Below are 14,474 nucleotides of genomic sequence, written 5' to 3' on the forward strand. Positions count from 1 at the left end.
TGTGAAGCGGTAATCTCTGAGGCTGAAGGGGGAGATCCAGATAAAGGTTTGGGATTGGTGCTGTGGAACTACAAACTCTAAACTGTGCATAAGTAAAATATGGAAGTGTGTTTCAGGGAGCTATTTTTTTCATGTAAGTTCCTCCTTTGCTTTTTTTTTTTTTTCTTTTTGCAGTACCTACTGTTATAGGACCATATCAAATTATATGGTTTCTCCCATGTTGTTAGGCTATGCGGTATCATTACATAGCCCAACACCCCCACAGTGCAAGACTTTTGATAGGTGAAAGCTCTCATACAGGAATGCTGTAGCTAGGCAGTGCACATGGAATTAGATTTCAGTGGCCTTGCCCGTGGTTCTTGTATTGTCACCCCGCTGCCCTCCCTTAAACAAGCAGCACTCTCCACAGAGAATACCCCCTGGACACAGGAATGTTTCATCAACACCTCAGCCCCCAGCATCCTTACAGGGCCACAGTGGGCCAACAGGCGCTGCACAGACAGGCTATAAATAAGTCAGGCATTATAATGAAACCAAATGAATCTCCATCCATCTTCCCAAAACAAGCCGGGGACCTGAGAGTTCTGCAGGGAGAAGAGTCATTGCCCGCGCTTAAGGATGAACCACAAGATTAACAAAAGCCAAACTGATGCAAACTTGTGGCCGACCCCTCTCACCCCGGACACAGACTTTTTCCCTCTTGCCAGACTCCCCTCTGGCAAGAGGCTGCGGTCCATCAGGACCAAAACCTCATGCCTCAAGAACAGTTTCTTTCCCTCTGCTGACAACATCATGAAACTCTCTGGCCCTACCCCCTCTCACCCCACCCACATGGCACAAGCGCTAATCCAGCTCCAGAGTATGAAAACCTTACATTAATGTAAGGCTAAATCCGTTTTTATGCGTTACATTAATGCACATTGGACTGGATTTCTTTACAGTGCACACTGTAGGTTAATTTATTTATTTAGACTTAATATATTTGTACTGTAACTCTACTTCTGCTAAACTGTACTATCCCTCCATTGCACCTTTTGTACATATATTGTTGTGTTCTTTATATTCTATTTTTGGATTTTATATATTTAAATTGCTTCTATATTTTCATCTTATGCTCTATTCTATTTAAATTCACTACTTATATTCTTCCTTTATGTTAATTGTTTTGAACAAAACACCAAGTCACATTCCTTTTATATGTAAATGTACTGAGAAATAAAACCAGATTCTGATTCTGATTCTGATTCTGAATACTCTAAAACAACGATACTCAACTTAAGACCCAAGGGCCAAAGCTGTGCCCCCGACAGGGTGTCGGGTACTAAACTCCTTGAAACAACCTAAAATCTTAGAAACGTGCTTAAATCCTTGAAATGTTCTTAAATCTTAGAAACATCCTAAAATCCTATAAATGTCTTAAAATCCAAGAAATGTCTTTAAATCCTACAGTAAGACATAGCCTACAATTCTTGACATGAGAAACATGCTAGAATCCTAGAAACATGTATGTGGCCGCCAAACAAAGCAAGTTGAGTGTCTCCCCGCTCTAAAACATGCAAGGTTATACTCTCTGATGCTATGAGAATATCCAAGTCTGTGTATACGTAGCCAAGAGTGCAAAGACTTATAATTCAATTATATGACATCTTATTGATAGTGAGAGGCCGGTCCGACTTGCGGCTATGTGAGATCAGCAGCAGCGGTCTGTTGAAAAACAAGTCATAACTTTGGAGGAAGTGACAGGAGGGCTGATAAAGTAATCAAGTAGAATGTCGAGTCTAAGCCAGGCATTTGTAGAAATTGGGAGGCTGAGCAAACAAGGGCGGCGGTGGAGGCAGAGGGATAAATCAGCCACATGACTATACTCCCAGAACCAAGCACCAGATAAATCAAACCTACATTCAATTTTATTTGCTTTACTGCAGTTTAGCATCAGTTATCCCCTCATACTCAGGAGCAAGGTAAAGTTGTGACCTTTAATTCCCTTTACTGGCGGTCCACAAGCAACCAGTCTGACCTTGTCTCTCCACAGAAAAAAATACAACAGAAGATATTTGCAGCGAATCTTACTGTATTTCAATGATCTTACATCAAGGTATAATGCAAATGAGCACCCACAGTGATCCTTGGTCTCCTATAAATACCTCGATGCATAGCAGAATCTAAATTGTCATGGTCACCATATGTCTCCAACCTGCATCGCTGCACATTTCACATACAAAAGCATAAGCGTTGGCCTTGTCATACATACAGAGTACAAAAAAAATGCAGCCGCCCCTGAAAATGGAGGCTGTTTCAATCAATGTGGAGGCGTAATGGGATGATGTGGAATTGAAATGAGTTTTGTGCAAGGGGGGAAATGTCCTCTCCGACAAAGCGGATTTGTGTTCCCATTGAGAAACTCATGGCTGTAATGCATAGAGCTAAGGTTTAAATGATGGCTAGCTATGACTGGGCATAAAATGTAGATAGATACATTTAAAATGCAGAATAGAATATATAATGCACAAAGGAGCACTGAAGAGGACAGAAGGTAAGAAAAGTGCTGAGTATGATCTGAGCCTGAGCATTATGATCCACTTTAATTCACTTTAAAGAGAGCTAAAGCTACGTGGACACAGTGCAAAAAACAATATCTATTTACCACTAATTGGCAACAAAAATAACATCACCTTCTCTAAAATAAAACTGTCTGCATATTTGAATATGATCTTGTGTCAAACCCTAAACATGTATTTAGGAAGCCTGTGTTGATGTCAAAGCTTAGACACAGACCTAGTTCAATCAAATAAGTTCTCTGCTTGGGGCAACTGAGGAAAAGCGCTCTTGTCAAAACACTGCTGATTTTAGTGGTAAAGAAGCCCTTTTTTCTCAACTTTCTCCTCAGCACCTGTCACAATGAATGAGCAACTGTCTGCAAGAAAGAAAGTGTCACAACTGAGACAAAAAAGTGACGATCACCACAGCTAAGACATCACACAGGCGGTGGCCTCTGATTGACATTGCACATTATGCAGGACATATCTGGCACACACACACACACACCCCCTAGCTGCATAAACATGTTATTTAGTACAGAACAGAGGATTGACAATTAGGCCCTGTCATCATAAAACAACCACTCACGACCTTGTCACCATCAGGCAACAAATCCTGACACAAAAAACAAATGAGAAACTTCGCTCTGCTGGCATTTTAAAGTCTGACACCTTAAGTCAACTCAGTTTTATTTATATAGCTTCAAATCACAACAAAAAGTTATCTCATGACACTTTTTATATAAAGCAGGTGTACGTCATATTCTTTTATTTACAGAGACCAGACAGTTTCCTCATGAGCAAGCACTTGCCAATGGCAGCAAAGAAAAACTTCCTTTTAAAGAGCCAGGGTGTAAGATTTAGGGGGATATATTGGCAGAAATGACTATGTTTGCATTAGTGCAAGAGGTGTTCACCTAGTTTTCATTACAAATTAGTTGTTTATATCTAAAAAAAGGAGACGGTCCTCTTCCAAAGAGTTCACCATGTTGTTTCTACAGTAGCCTAGAACAGACAAATCAAACACTGGCTTTAGATAGGACCATTCACGGTTTTGTTTCCACCAATGTCGTTTCCTACATGCTTGGTACTCAGAGGTTTAGTTGGTGGCGAAGTTGCAACTTCACTGCTAGATGCCACTAAATCCTACACACTAGACCTGTTTTCAAAAATATCAATTGATAGATACAAATTGATTCTGATTACTCAAAACTAGGAATAATAATAAATCAACAATCAATTAATGGGTTATTAAGACTTCGATCCAACATGTCCTGTGAGGCACTTTGAGTGGTCAAAAAGACTAGAAAAGCGCTATACAGGTAAAGTCCATTTTGGCATGTGAAATGTAACCAAATACATAAAGATTTGATTCTTAAAGTAACCATGAAATGTTATTGTTGTGTTTTTTTACATTAATCTTTTAATTACATTTTTAAAGTTTGTCAGTTTTTCACTGTAGTATTGAAAATGGTATAGAATATTGCTATTTTTCAAGCTACTGTATCGAAGTTAGAAATGCCAGTATTGTGACAACACAACTTTTAACAGGCAAAAACCTTGAACAGAGCCAGGCTCCAGGTGGGCGGCCTTCTGCCTAAAGCGTTTGGGTTATACGAGAGAGAAAAATGTACAGCAACAACAACAATCAGAACTGATAAACTATAAAGTATATGTCAATAATGATGTATGATAGTATATGATCATAAATAAGTCTCCACTTGAGGTACAGCATCAAAGGTTTGAACTTTAATTACCCAACAACGGGAGGTTTTCTGCAGACTTACAGTATGCGTCATAGACAAACGTCTGGCTCCGCTGACACAATCGCCTTCACAGACATTGATCTGTGATTGTAAGCAACCTTTCATGTCCCACCTGGGACTCGAGTGATTAAGCAGATCCATCATGCGTTAACAGGCCATTACACATCGCCCAATTCAACGATGATTAGAAATCAAGTTCTATGGAAAAATCCATATGCTCAGCCCATAATTACTTTTGAGGAATCCGATGGGGAGAGAGATTGAATGATTGACTGTCCTGCGCAGACTAATTTATTCAAAAGGAAAGACTTCAGCCATGGTAGTCATTTAAGTGAAGGATATTTGGAATGTTTAGTCAGGGAATCTAATAAGGAGCGGTGGTATACAAATGGCCGTGGTTATTTCCTCAGGTCACTTAATGTTTCTGTGGAACATTACCGGTGACAAAGTGACTGAAACAAAGTCGTAAAAGTGGAATGAAGGGTCAGCGGCCTGCACGGTGGAGGTGAGGGAGTGCGACCTGCGGGTCATCCGGTGTCGACAGGGTTTGGCTTTGTTTGAACAAATGAGCACGTCCACGACAGTTTAGTGTCTTGTTTGTTTATGCTACTGAGCAGCTGAACAGACATTTTTACAAAGTGTCCGTCTTGAGTTTCGCCTCAAGGTCATTTTTTAATCAAGTCTGAGTTACCACTCCAAGACGAGACTGTAAGGGCTTGCAGCCTTGAATCATTAACTAAAAAAAATGAAAAAGATAAGAAATAAGTAAATAAAAAGCAAGCTCAGCTCTGGAACAAAAAGAAAACACATTCAGTTCCCATTACAGTGAGACAGACCTGCGGGGAAGTCTAGCAGTTTCAAAGGCCAAACAAAACCAGACAGACATGTTGTCTCCACTGTGTTCTTTGAAAGCTTAAGACAGCTTTGATGGAAAAGAGCAAGTTGCAAAAAGGATATCTTTCCCACCGACACCAGGCTCCCTGTATTGAGCAATACATTTATTGTGCAACAACTGCCACATTTATTGTGACCAAGAACGAGATGAACTCGGTCCAAAAGTTTCTCATACAAGCGTATAAAAGTTTTATGTCGTAATAAAAAAAGAAACAAAAGATTTAAGACATAATTACAGCTGAGGGGGACATTTAGAGCTGCTTATGCTGTGATGAAATGAAAGTAGGAAAAAGTTTTCAAGTGTCTTTAGTCAAGTGTTTGCCAGAAATCTCATTCAGGAAAGGTATAGGTGACAATCACAGTAAGAGAAAACTGAACGTTAAACTTTTAAATTGCACTCTAAGACACATGTATCACAGGTTAAACTTTGTTAGAAGCCAAAACACTTATAAAAACTCAAAGTTTGTGACTTCCAAAAGTTCTCCTCTGCAATTATCTTGGATTTCAAAGTGTCTCCTTCTAACTGGGATTCTTGTCGCTGAAACTTTACCCTCCAGATTGCCCAGGGAGATAAAGACAACTGGAAAAACAGGTTGTTTGGCCTCAGTGTAGGCCTAATGCAGTAGAACGGCAGGGTGCCTCACCTTAGCAGCGGTAGCTAAGGGACATTCTATGGCCCTTCTATTCAAAGTCCTCTGAATACGTAGGGGAGGGCTCGCACCAGACAGGGCAATTTGCCAGAGAGCCAGCCAATAGAGCTAAGCCAAGACGAGGTTAAACTATTGTTTTGGCTTAACAAGCAAGAGTGAGCAAGGACAAAAGAAGACGGGACAAAAGAAAAGTAAGAAAATACCTGACCATTGAAGTGTAACACATCAACTTATTTTGTTACTTTCATCATTAAGAGGCAAGTTTTAAAAGTTATGAAAAAAATAGTACATGCTGGAAAAGGGATAAAGATAAAGTTCAGGGTCTAGGACAGCTCAGCCAGTTTGAAAAAAATGCACCTGTGCTTCATCTGTTTTTATAACTTTCTTCACTCACAACTTATAGCCTGACAAAATTCACACTTACCAATGCATCTCAATTAGGTCCACTTCTGAATAACTTCTTTTTATTCCTTATTCCAGAGAGAGAAAGAGAGAGTATCCAAATCCTAGAGAAGAAAATCCAGCAGTATCCACGAAAGATTATCCCCGAACTATGTCTTATGAAAAAGTGTGCCAGCAAAAATAGTCTCCAGTCCCTGCTCAGTTATTCTGTTCACAGCGTTTTCATTAAACCAGAGAAACTGTCTTTTTGGCTCTCCGGCAATACGTTTCCAGCTGTGGCTATAGAGCAATGTGGTTACGGGGAGAGAGATCCTTCTGAGGCAGAGCTTGTTCACATACTGAGCGGTGTTCAGGGACTGCCTGGGAGAAGCCAAACCCACTATGTGATGTCACTGGTGTCAAATTTCAGTGTGAATAGGGAGGAGGCTGCAGGGCCTTACCTTTTTGAACCTTGACCAATGAGAAGCTATTTTGTAGTGCACCTGCATGCAGGAAAAAAAGGGTTTGAGGTGCGAGTACACGTGATGTTATGTATTCATGCAGCTGAGAGACTCCATTATGTCTTATATCTCAATACTGACCAGCTTCCAAAATCTGACCTACAGAGTTCCCACACATTTTCATGGACAAAATTTCAAAACCTTTCTGTGACTTTTGAGGGACCAATAAAAAATGTTTTCTTCTAGCCCTGCTTATACTCTTATACTCTATTCAAACATTATTTGAGTATTTGAGAGGGGGAAGGCAGGGAGAAATTAGAGGGGCGTATGTGATAGTAAACAAATGATATCACATTTATTGACACATATTTGAGCAATTTTGTGTCTCTTTAGGGGTAATTTCGCATTTCTCTGTGGTTGTTTCGCATCTCTGTGGTAGTTTTGTGTCTCTTTGGAAGCATTTTGCATCTTTTACGGGTTTTGCATCTCTTATTTGTTGCTTTGCATCTCTTTGCATTTCTTTGTGGTAGTTTTGGGTCTCTGCAGTCATTTTGCATGTCTTTGTGGTTGTTTTGCATTTTCTTGGGGTTATCCACAGACACTAAAAATTTCTGTATCTGATATTTACTAATTCCATGACTTTTCCATGACCCTGGACCTTGTATACAAGCTTATGTTGCATGTCTCCCATCCCCACTTTTGAATGGAGCTCCTGTATATCTTTTAAAAATCAATTTGCCTTGTCATTATCACTGAAACTAAGGGGTTAACACAGTGTGACACTGAAACATATCCCCACAGGACTCTGCCAATATCATATGTACCAACATGACTTGTGGATAACGAATTTATTTGAAAATAATTTGTCCCTGTCTCTCTCTCTTCCTCGCTAAAAAAATGAGGAAGGAAATAAATATGTAAAACCCCCATTCTTAAATCAGCAAGGCGTTGAGTACTCACACACGCACTCACACGCACAGACACACAACTCCCAAACACACTGGTTCTCACTCCCTCCGGTCAAACTCTGCTAGCCGTGGAGCTAATCATCCACAACAGATGTTCAGAAATGTTCAGTTGGATTTATGACAGAGCTCAGAGGAACAGCCAAGTCAGCCTCTGGTGCTGTTTTTCTCTTCCGTCCTACAAGGACAAGGGATTGCACTGAGAGAGGATGTCAGCACAACCATTCTCTTCCCCAAAAAATTCCCTCGCTCTCTGAGATTCACCATCCGAGACGACAGCGCCTTAATAGATCACAGAGCCTCGGGACCTTGGGGAGAGGTTTGCTCATTTATCCCAATAATACTGTGTGGACTGTAACTTGACTCATCCAGCAATGCTTCAACAATGTTTCGCCCTCGACGTAATGATGGGTTTTTCTATATATCACTGGCGTTGCTGACACTGCAAGCCGTGACCTAGCCCAAGACAAATGCCCTCGGATGAAGCCATATATAATATCATGTCGCATTAATATTTAAACTGTGCATTATAACTATATCATAATATGTTAATACTTTCTGAAAGGGAAAAATAAACATGAAGAATTGCTACACTGCTGTTAGCGTAATTCCTATTAATACAAACAGGGCAGTGCTGCTGATATAGTACAGTACCTTAAAGAAACTAACATAACAAAAGATATTCAGAGTGAGATTCTAAAAAGCACTTGTGAGGGTTTGCACAAAGAGCAGCAATGTTGAATATCTTCTAGGCCTAAACTCTGCTGAAGGAAATGGCGAATTGCAATGTGTTCTACATTTCTCTTTGTTGTTAACAATGGGAGACAGTCTTATTTCACTGGAGGCTGCAGATCTGTGCATACAACTGACTTTTCAGCAAGAGAGAGAATTGTTTTATCTTTAACTTTCCTTCTAGTTCAGAACAAATGGGATGTGGGTCATCTAATTTAAAAGTTATTTAATCTGTTCGGCCTAACATACAGTATTACTATATCCAAGCTGTATGTGTTTATCTCACTAATAAAAAAAGGGATCTTAAGCATGCACCATTTACAAAATGTTCCTTAAAATTCAAATAACAACTATTTGCGAAAAGGAAAAAAAAACAATCTGGATATTTGGAAACCTCTCATTCCTTGCAAACTCATGAGAGTTTGAGAGAACCTTCTGGAGAATAATTATTACTCCCACACACCCCTGAGGAGAGAAGAAAAAGTATTTTTTGTGGGTGTAAAGAGTCGCTGCCAACTGAAATGTCACATTCACCTGACATCAAATCGCTGAACAAATCGCACAGTGGTAAAAGGTAGATGTAAAGATTATTGGCTGGAGGTCTTAACAGCAGAGGAGGAGAGAAGGGAAATTAATTGTGAGCTACAGTAATGTAGTGAAGTGTGTCAGTTGCACAACATGAGTCATTTCATCTGTAGCTTAATCTCATTTTGGCGCAATGCAAAACTCTAAACGCAGATGGACTCAGGCAGTAGCCCTCTATGCCAGATTAACACTGTTGCCTCGAGTGAGTTTTTGTTGCTCAGGCAGTTTTAGGACTTATCTTTTGCCCCACCCCCCAAAAGCTTGAATAGAGTTGGAAACACCCCCTACCAAGTCTGAGAATTTATAACATTGTGACAACCGCCCATCCCCCACTCATTTCATTAGCCTGAAAAAAAAGGCTGACAACCTCTTCAATCTGAAGGAGCCGGCCTCTCCCTGACTGAAGCCAGTCTGCAAACACTTAATAGATTCGAGTGAAAAATTGCTTTTGTTAAGATCAATGTTTTTTTTTTTCAGATTTTAGACTTAGTGAGTTATTGCAAGTACAAAATCTGTTGTGCTGCTCCAGGGTTATCTGCAGGTGAAGAACACCTGGATAAAGCCAGACACCTCAGCTCCTCTGTGGTAGCTATACAGTCATCATCTGATGGGAAACCGTGCTGGCTGCTGTACTGTAGGATGAGATGAATCACATTGGCCCTGGGCTTTATCAATATAACTGTCTGCTCCATCTAACAAGTCTGCCAAAACATTTTTAACAAGGTTCAGCTTCAAGGTGAGAAAATAAGTTTTTTGGTCTAGGGTCAGAAGAGAACACACTGACTGAGTAAATGATATGTATTATGACAAGATTATACTGTATTTTGAAACCACATCTCAACGTATTATTATCTATTATCTAAAGTAACAACTTATAAAAAAAATCCTCTGAATGGCATCCAAATAAATGTGCTTTATCTCCCCCATTCAGCCGGGTCACTGATGAACACAATTCTGGCTGCACGCCAGGGAAAAAATGCTGACCTGTGTCGTAAACACTGAGCTGTGAAAGTCAGTGTGCTGCTGCTGATGGGCTCTTAAGACTAGCACTATGTCATCACATCCCAAAAGCACAGCTGGGCAACACCTGTTAGCTTAGAATTCCCAGCCCAATTCACAATTTACCGAGGCTTGGCTACTGTCGCTGTCTGTTTGTTGGCTAATTTGTCTCCAGATTGCAATCGGGTGGTTTCTATATCACAAACATGCATCATATTAGAGCTTACAAACGTGGGTTAAGGGTGAGAGATAAGATAAGTTACAGGGATAGGCTTGAGCTACATGAAGCCCAAACATCTAATCAAACTGTTTGTCATTTTCCTTATGCAAAGCACCACATCATGTTTATTATCCTTCAGTTAACTATTTAAAACCTGTGCAAATTGGTTTGATTTATGTCAAAAACATGGGGAAAGGCAACAAGTAACTTAACGCAACATGGCCCCAAAATTGGCAAAGTTAGTAAAAAAGTAAGAAAAAAAATCACCTACAAATAAGCACAAAAAAAGTTAAAAACAAAAACAAGCACAAAAATGACCTATAAAAAGTGCTGAAAAATTCATTTATTTTTATCTTTTTACCCAAAAGAGCTGAACTATCCCTTTAAGAAAATAAAAGAGCAGACTTTGCACAGAACATTAAACATAAAAGGCTTATCTTCACCATGCAAAGTAATGTACCTCCACGCCACACAAAAATAAATGAAAAAGTCAAACATCGCATGAGCATTCTGATCAACAGACCAAACACCAAGGACACACTTTTGGCCCTGAATTTTTCTCAGGACTGTCTGTAGATAACACTGGCTCCAGCTTTGAGAGGGAGGGTGATGGCACACGGCGACAGGAGGTGTTAAAAAGACAAGGACGGTGGGAAACAGAGCACATAAAAACACAGATAAGATTGGCTTCGCGTTGCTGACCTTCATTGAGTGCGTGTACGTGCCTGTTGAGATGTGTGCAGAGCATGTGAATATGTGCATGTGTCCCTGCGCCTCTGCATCTGTATATGTGTCCACAGAGGCTGGAGCATGTGGATGCATGCCTGTACTGACTTGTTAGATCCAGGCAGAATGAGGGTATGGAAAAAAGAAATAAGACTAAGACAAAAGGGGTAGGACTGAGAGAGGAAGGCACATATTTCCCTGCTACTCGTTGAAAATCAAAACCAACGAGCGTTCTCCATTACACTGTGCTGCTGACAACTGGCGGGGCACGCTCTCTAAGGGAAACAGCAGAGCATGCCGCCGAATGCATGAGACAAATCATTTTTATCTGGGACCCTGGCGGGTATTGACAAACCGGGGGTGCATTTAGATAGCCCAATTAAAATGGGGAAATGAAGCGACATTGAGGCACTTTACAGCACTGTGCCTCCTCTCCACCCTCTGGCCCCCTACGCTCCCTGAACCTCTCCAGAGACTGACTTCTTGCATACTGCACGCAGTGTGGGGTACGGGGGTGGCAATGACAGCAAAGAAGCGGGTGGCTCACAAAAGTCGCTTTGAGGTGAAATCTGCACGGCGGGAGGTGGTAATGTTTGTGAGAGGCGAAAATGAGCCAAAGTGATGCAGCATCCCTTTTATTGTTTCATCTTGCATGCCTAATTTTTGCACAGTCTAAGGCAGTGATCTAGAATTTGTGGCCCGCAGGCCAAATGTTGCCTCCTATTGGTAGCGGGTGGCCTACCAACCATTTTCTAATTCATAATAAAAATGAATTGATTCACATTGGGAATTGGGTTTTTTTGAAGATTTTTTTTTGGCTTTTATTGCCTTTAATGGACAAGACACTTTGAGCCTGAAAGAGGGAGAGAGAGAGAGAGGGAGCGACATGAAGCAAAGGACTGAGGCCGGAATCAAACCCGCAGCTGCTGCGGCGAGGATACAACCTCTGTATATGGGGTGCAGCTCTATCCACTGAGCCACCAGGCGGGCCGGGTATTGTTTTTGTACTTTAAGTAAACATAAGGAGCTAGAGTACACAAAAAACGCATCAAAATAGAGCTTGTTTATCAAAAAAAAAGGTGCCAGTGGAGAATTCCCTGCACCCCCAACAGAGGTCCTAGCTAAGCCCCTAATGTCCTAAACCCCTGGACAAATTCGTATATCTTAGAAATGGCCTGAAATCCTAAAAGCCTCCTAAAATCCTTGAAATGTCCTTATATCCAAGAAAATTACAGAAATGTCTTAAAATCGTAGAAACGTCCTTATATCTTAGAAATGTCGTAAACGTGCTAAAATTCTTGAAATGTCCTATAATTCCAGAAATGTCCTAAAATACTAGAAATGTCAGAAAATTCTAGAAGCGTGTTAAAATTCTAGAAATGTCATATAATCCTTGAAATGTCTTAAAATCCTTCAAACATGCTTAAATCCCAGAAATGTCCTAAAATTTGTATGGGACTGCTGTAACTGGCACCTAGCCTCCTGCAAAAGTAGCCCCCATGCAAAGCAAGATGAGTGTCCCTGGTCTAAGGAAAACCCTGATGGGTGGCAAGCAGGGTCAAGACCAGCATGCAAGGAAAGGGACTCAATGCAACTCTGTGCGACTTCAAAGGGTAAGTTGGCGATCAATGATATGGATGTTGGCTCTATTTGTCCAAACGTGTCTTAGCAGGTGACCTTCAGTGTCACCCATTCCCTCCTCTAAAGCCTGCATGGTTCAGTCTGCTTCTTTTCTCACCTGAATATGTCTCCCTGTGGTCTAATTTCTAGACCTCTATTTTTCTTTTTGATCAATGATCATTCCACTGAGATAACTGCTAGGCACTTTTGCTTTTTTTAGAAGGGATAGCCACCTCAGCACTGCCGTTCCCTTCAAGAATACTAAAAGGTTATGAGACCAGGATATCATAAGATGTCTCCCTTTTGGTGTGGGCGGAGAGAGGGATGGCAAAAGCAACCTAGTTAGATCTCCAATCAAGGAAAAAGTCAGCGTGGAGAAAGAGCAATGCTGTGGTGTGCTGTGACCAGCTGTTCAGCAGTGTTACATTTCACAGGCTACCGTCAACAGATCCACGAAGATGCAAGCTGTTTCTACAATGCATCCACCAAAAAATCCTCCATTTTGTGATGTTATTGTCGGCAGAGAAACTGATATCTCTGCTTCTTTCATGGTGCATTTCTCCCAGAATGTTTTCAAACCTCGCCTCTCTCTCATGTTTAAAATTGTCTGCTACAAATTACTGTCGTTTTGGCATGGCAGTTTGTTAAATGAAGTCTAAAATGTACATTTGGCCAGTCATCTTAAGAGAATAAGGAAAAGCACTACCAAACAGCAAAATGTGTACGGAGATTTACAACACAATGCTGGAATTCTGTCTTTTATTTAGATGTTTTAAGGTACATTTTAAAGCATGTATTCCCTTTATGAAAATCAAAATGTGGCAAAGAAACCAGCATGAAAACAGGTAACAAAACTTGCACACGAGCAAGCATTACACAAAAGAATAGAGCAAGGATACGATCCATACAGAGGCCACTACAGTCTGCAGTACCTTGAATGCAGTGAGCATGCTGTGCACTAAGGAGACTTTGATGAATCTGAAAAACTTTCAGCGAGAGGTTCCTAATAAAAGCCCCACAGAGCAGTCTCTCCCAACCTGAGGTGGCTACACTTTGTCTCTGACAAGACAGCCTTCAAGATGCTTTCCCACAATAAATTTCTGCCTCACACAGAGGATAAGGTGCTAGCACTCAACGTGATAAGTAGCCTGACTGGCTACAGTGAAAAGTGTCAACTTGCTTTTCAAATGCAATCTGAGCTTTGTGGATTTTCAATGTCAACATGTTCAACCACACAAAAACAACCACATATGATTCCATGTAGTGCGTCTCATGTTTCTCCACGATCGCTCGCCACAAAACAAACCGGTGGCTTCCTAATAAAGCATTTTATTATTCCAATAATTTCCCATTGGTATGCAGGAAAAACAACTCGGACACAAAGGGATGAATTCAAAAACACAAATCAACTTCAGCATTGTTAATAGCTCTCATTAGGAAATCTCTCCAAGCTTTGCACCACAGTGCATCACTTTGCTAGAATCAAAAGGAGGGGGAAAGGAAATGATTCCCTCTGCTGCAGAAGGCTGCTTCCTCTGCTAAAAGGAAATAAACCACAAATTATGAGCTCGCTTCTTGCAGGGGTAGCTGATAATGGTCTAACTACTAATGGCTTAAGAAATAATTTCATATCTTGAAAATACATCTGAATAGTTGTATTACTATACAAACATGTTGGACATCAAAAATATAAAAATCATGATTTAGTGACACCAATAATGAGAATAACTTTAATGTGTGGGTTGTGTCCCATCTTTTGCTTCCTCCATTTCCTAAATAAATGTTATATACAACCAAAAGAGTGCCCCTGGGATGATGTTTTTCTGTAAGCTAACACGGAAGTTAGCGTCGCCCTGGTCATCTCCTCAAAAAGCCTACAAGATTTTTTCCATTGGATTTTGGATTGTAGCAGAAAATAAACGTGTATGATACTTCCAA

The 14,474-nt window shown here is 40.6% G+C and overlaps 1 protein-coding gene across 11 annotated transcripts in view; it reads right to left on the reverse strand.

Annotated features, from left to right (window-relative positions):
- ptprfb (protein tyrosine phosphatase receptor type Fb) overlaps nt 1-14,474 on the reverse strand; it is a 215,589-nt gene that overhangs the window by 157,579 nt on the left and 43,536 nt on the right. For 5 of the 11 annotated variants that reach the window (XM_088085773.1, XM_088085774.1, XM_088085772.1 and 2 more), the window contains exon 1: nt 6,272-6,599. The exons of 1 other annotated variant lie outside the window; for it this stretch is intronic. The gene's annotated coding sequence lies outside the window, so the exon portion shown is untranslated. Of the gene's footprint in view, nt 1-6,271; nt 6,600-14,474 lie in introns of those variants that run through there. 5 more of the 11 variants (XM_042497203.2, XM_042497200.2, XM_088085768.1 and 2 more) reach the window with 1 other exon arrangement.

The sequence above is a fragment of the Plectropomus leopardus genome, chromosome 12, assembly GCF_026936395.1.
Source record: "Plectropomus leopardus strain MGB_pleo_1.0 chromosome 12, ASM2693639v1, whole genome shotgun sequence".
Lineage (NCBI taxonomy): Eukaryota > Metazoa > Chordata > Actinopteri > Perciformes > Serranidae > Plectropomus > Plectropomus leopardus.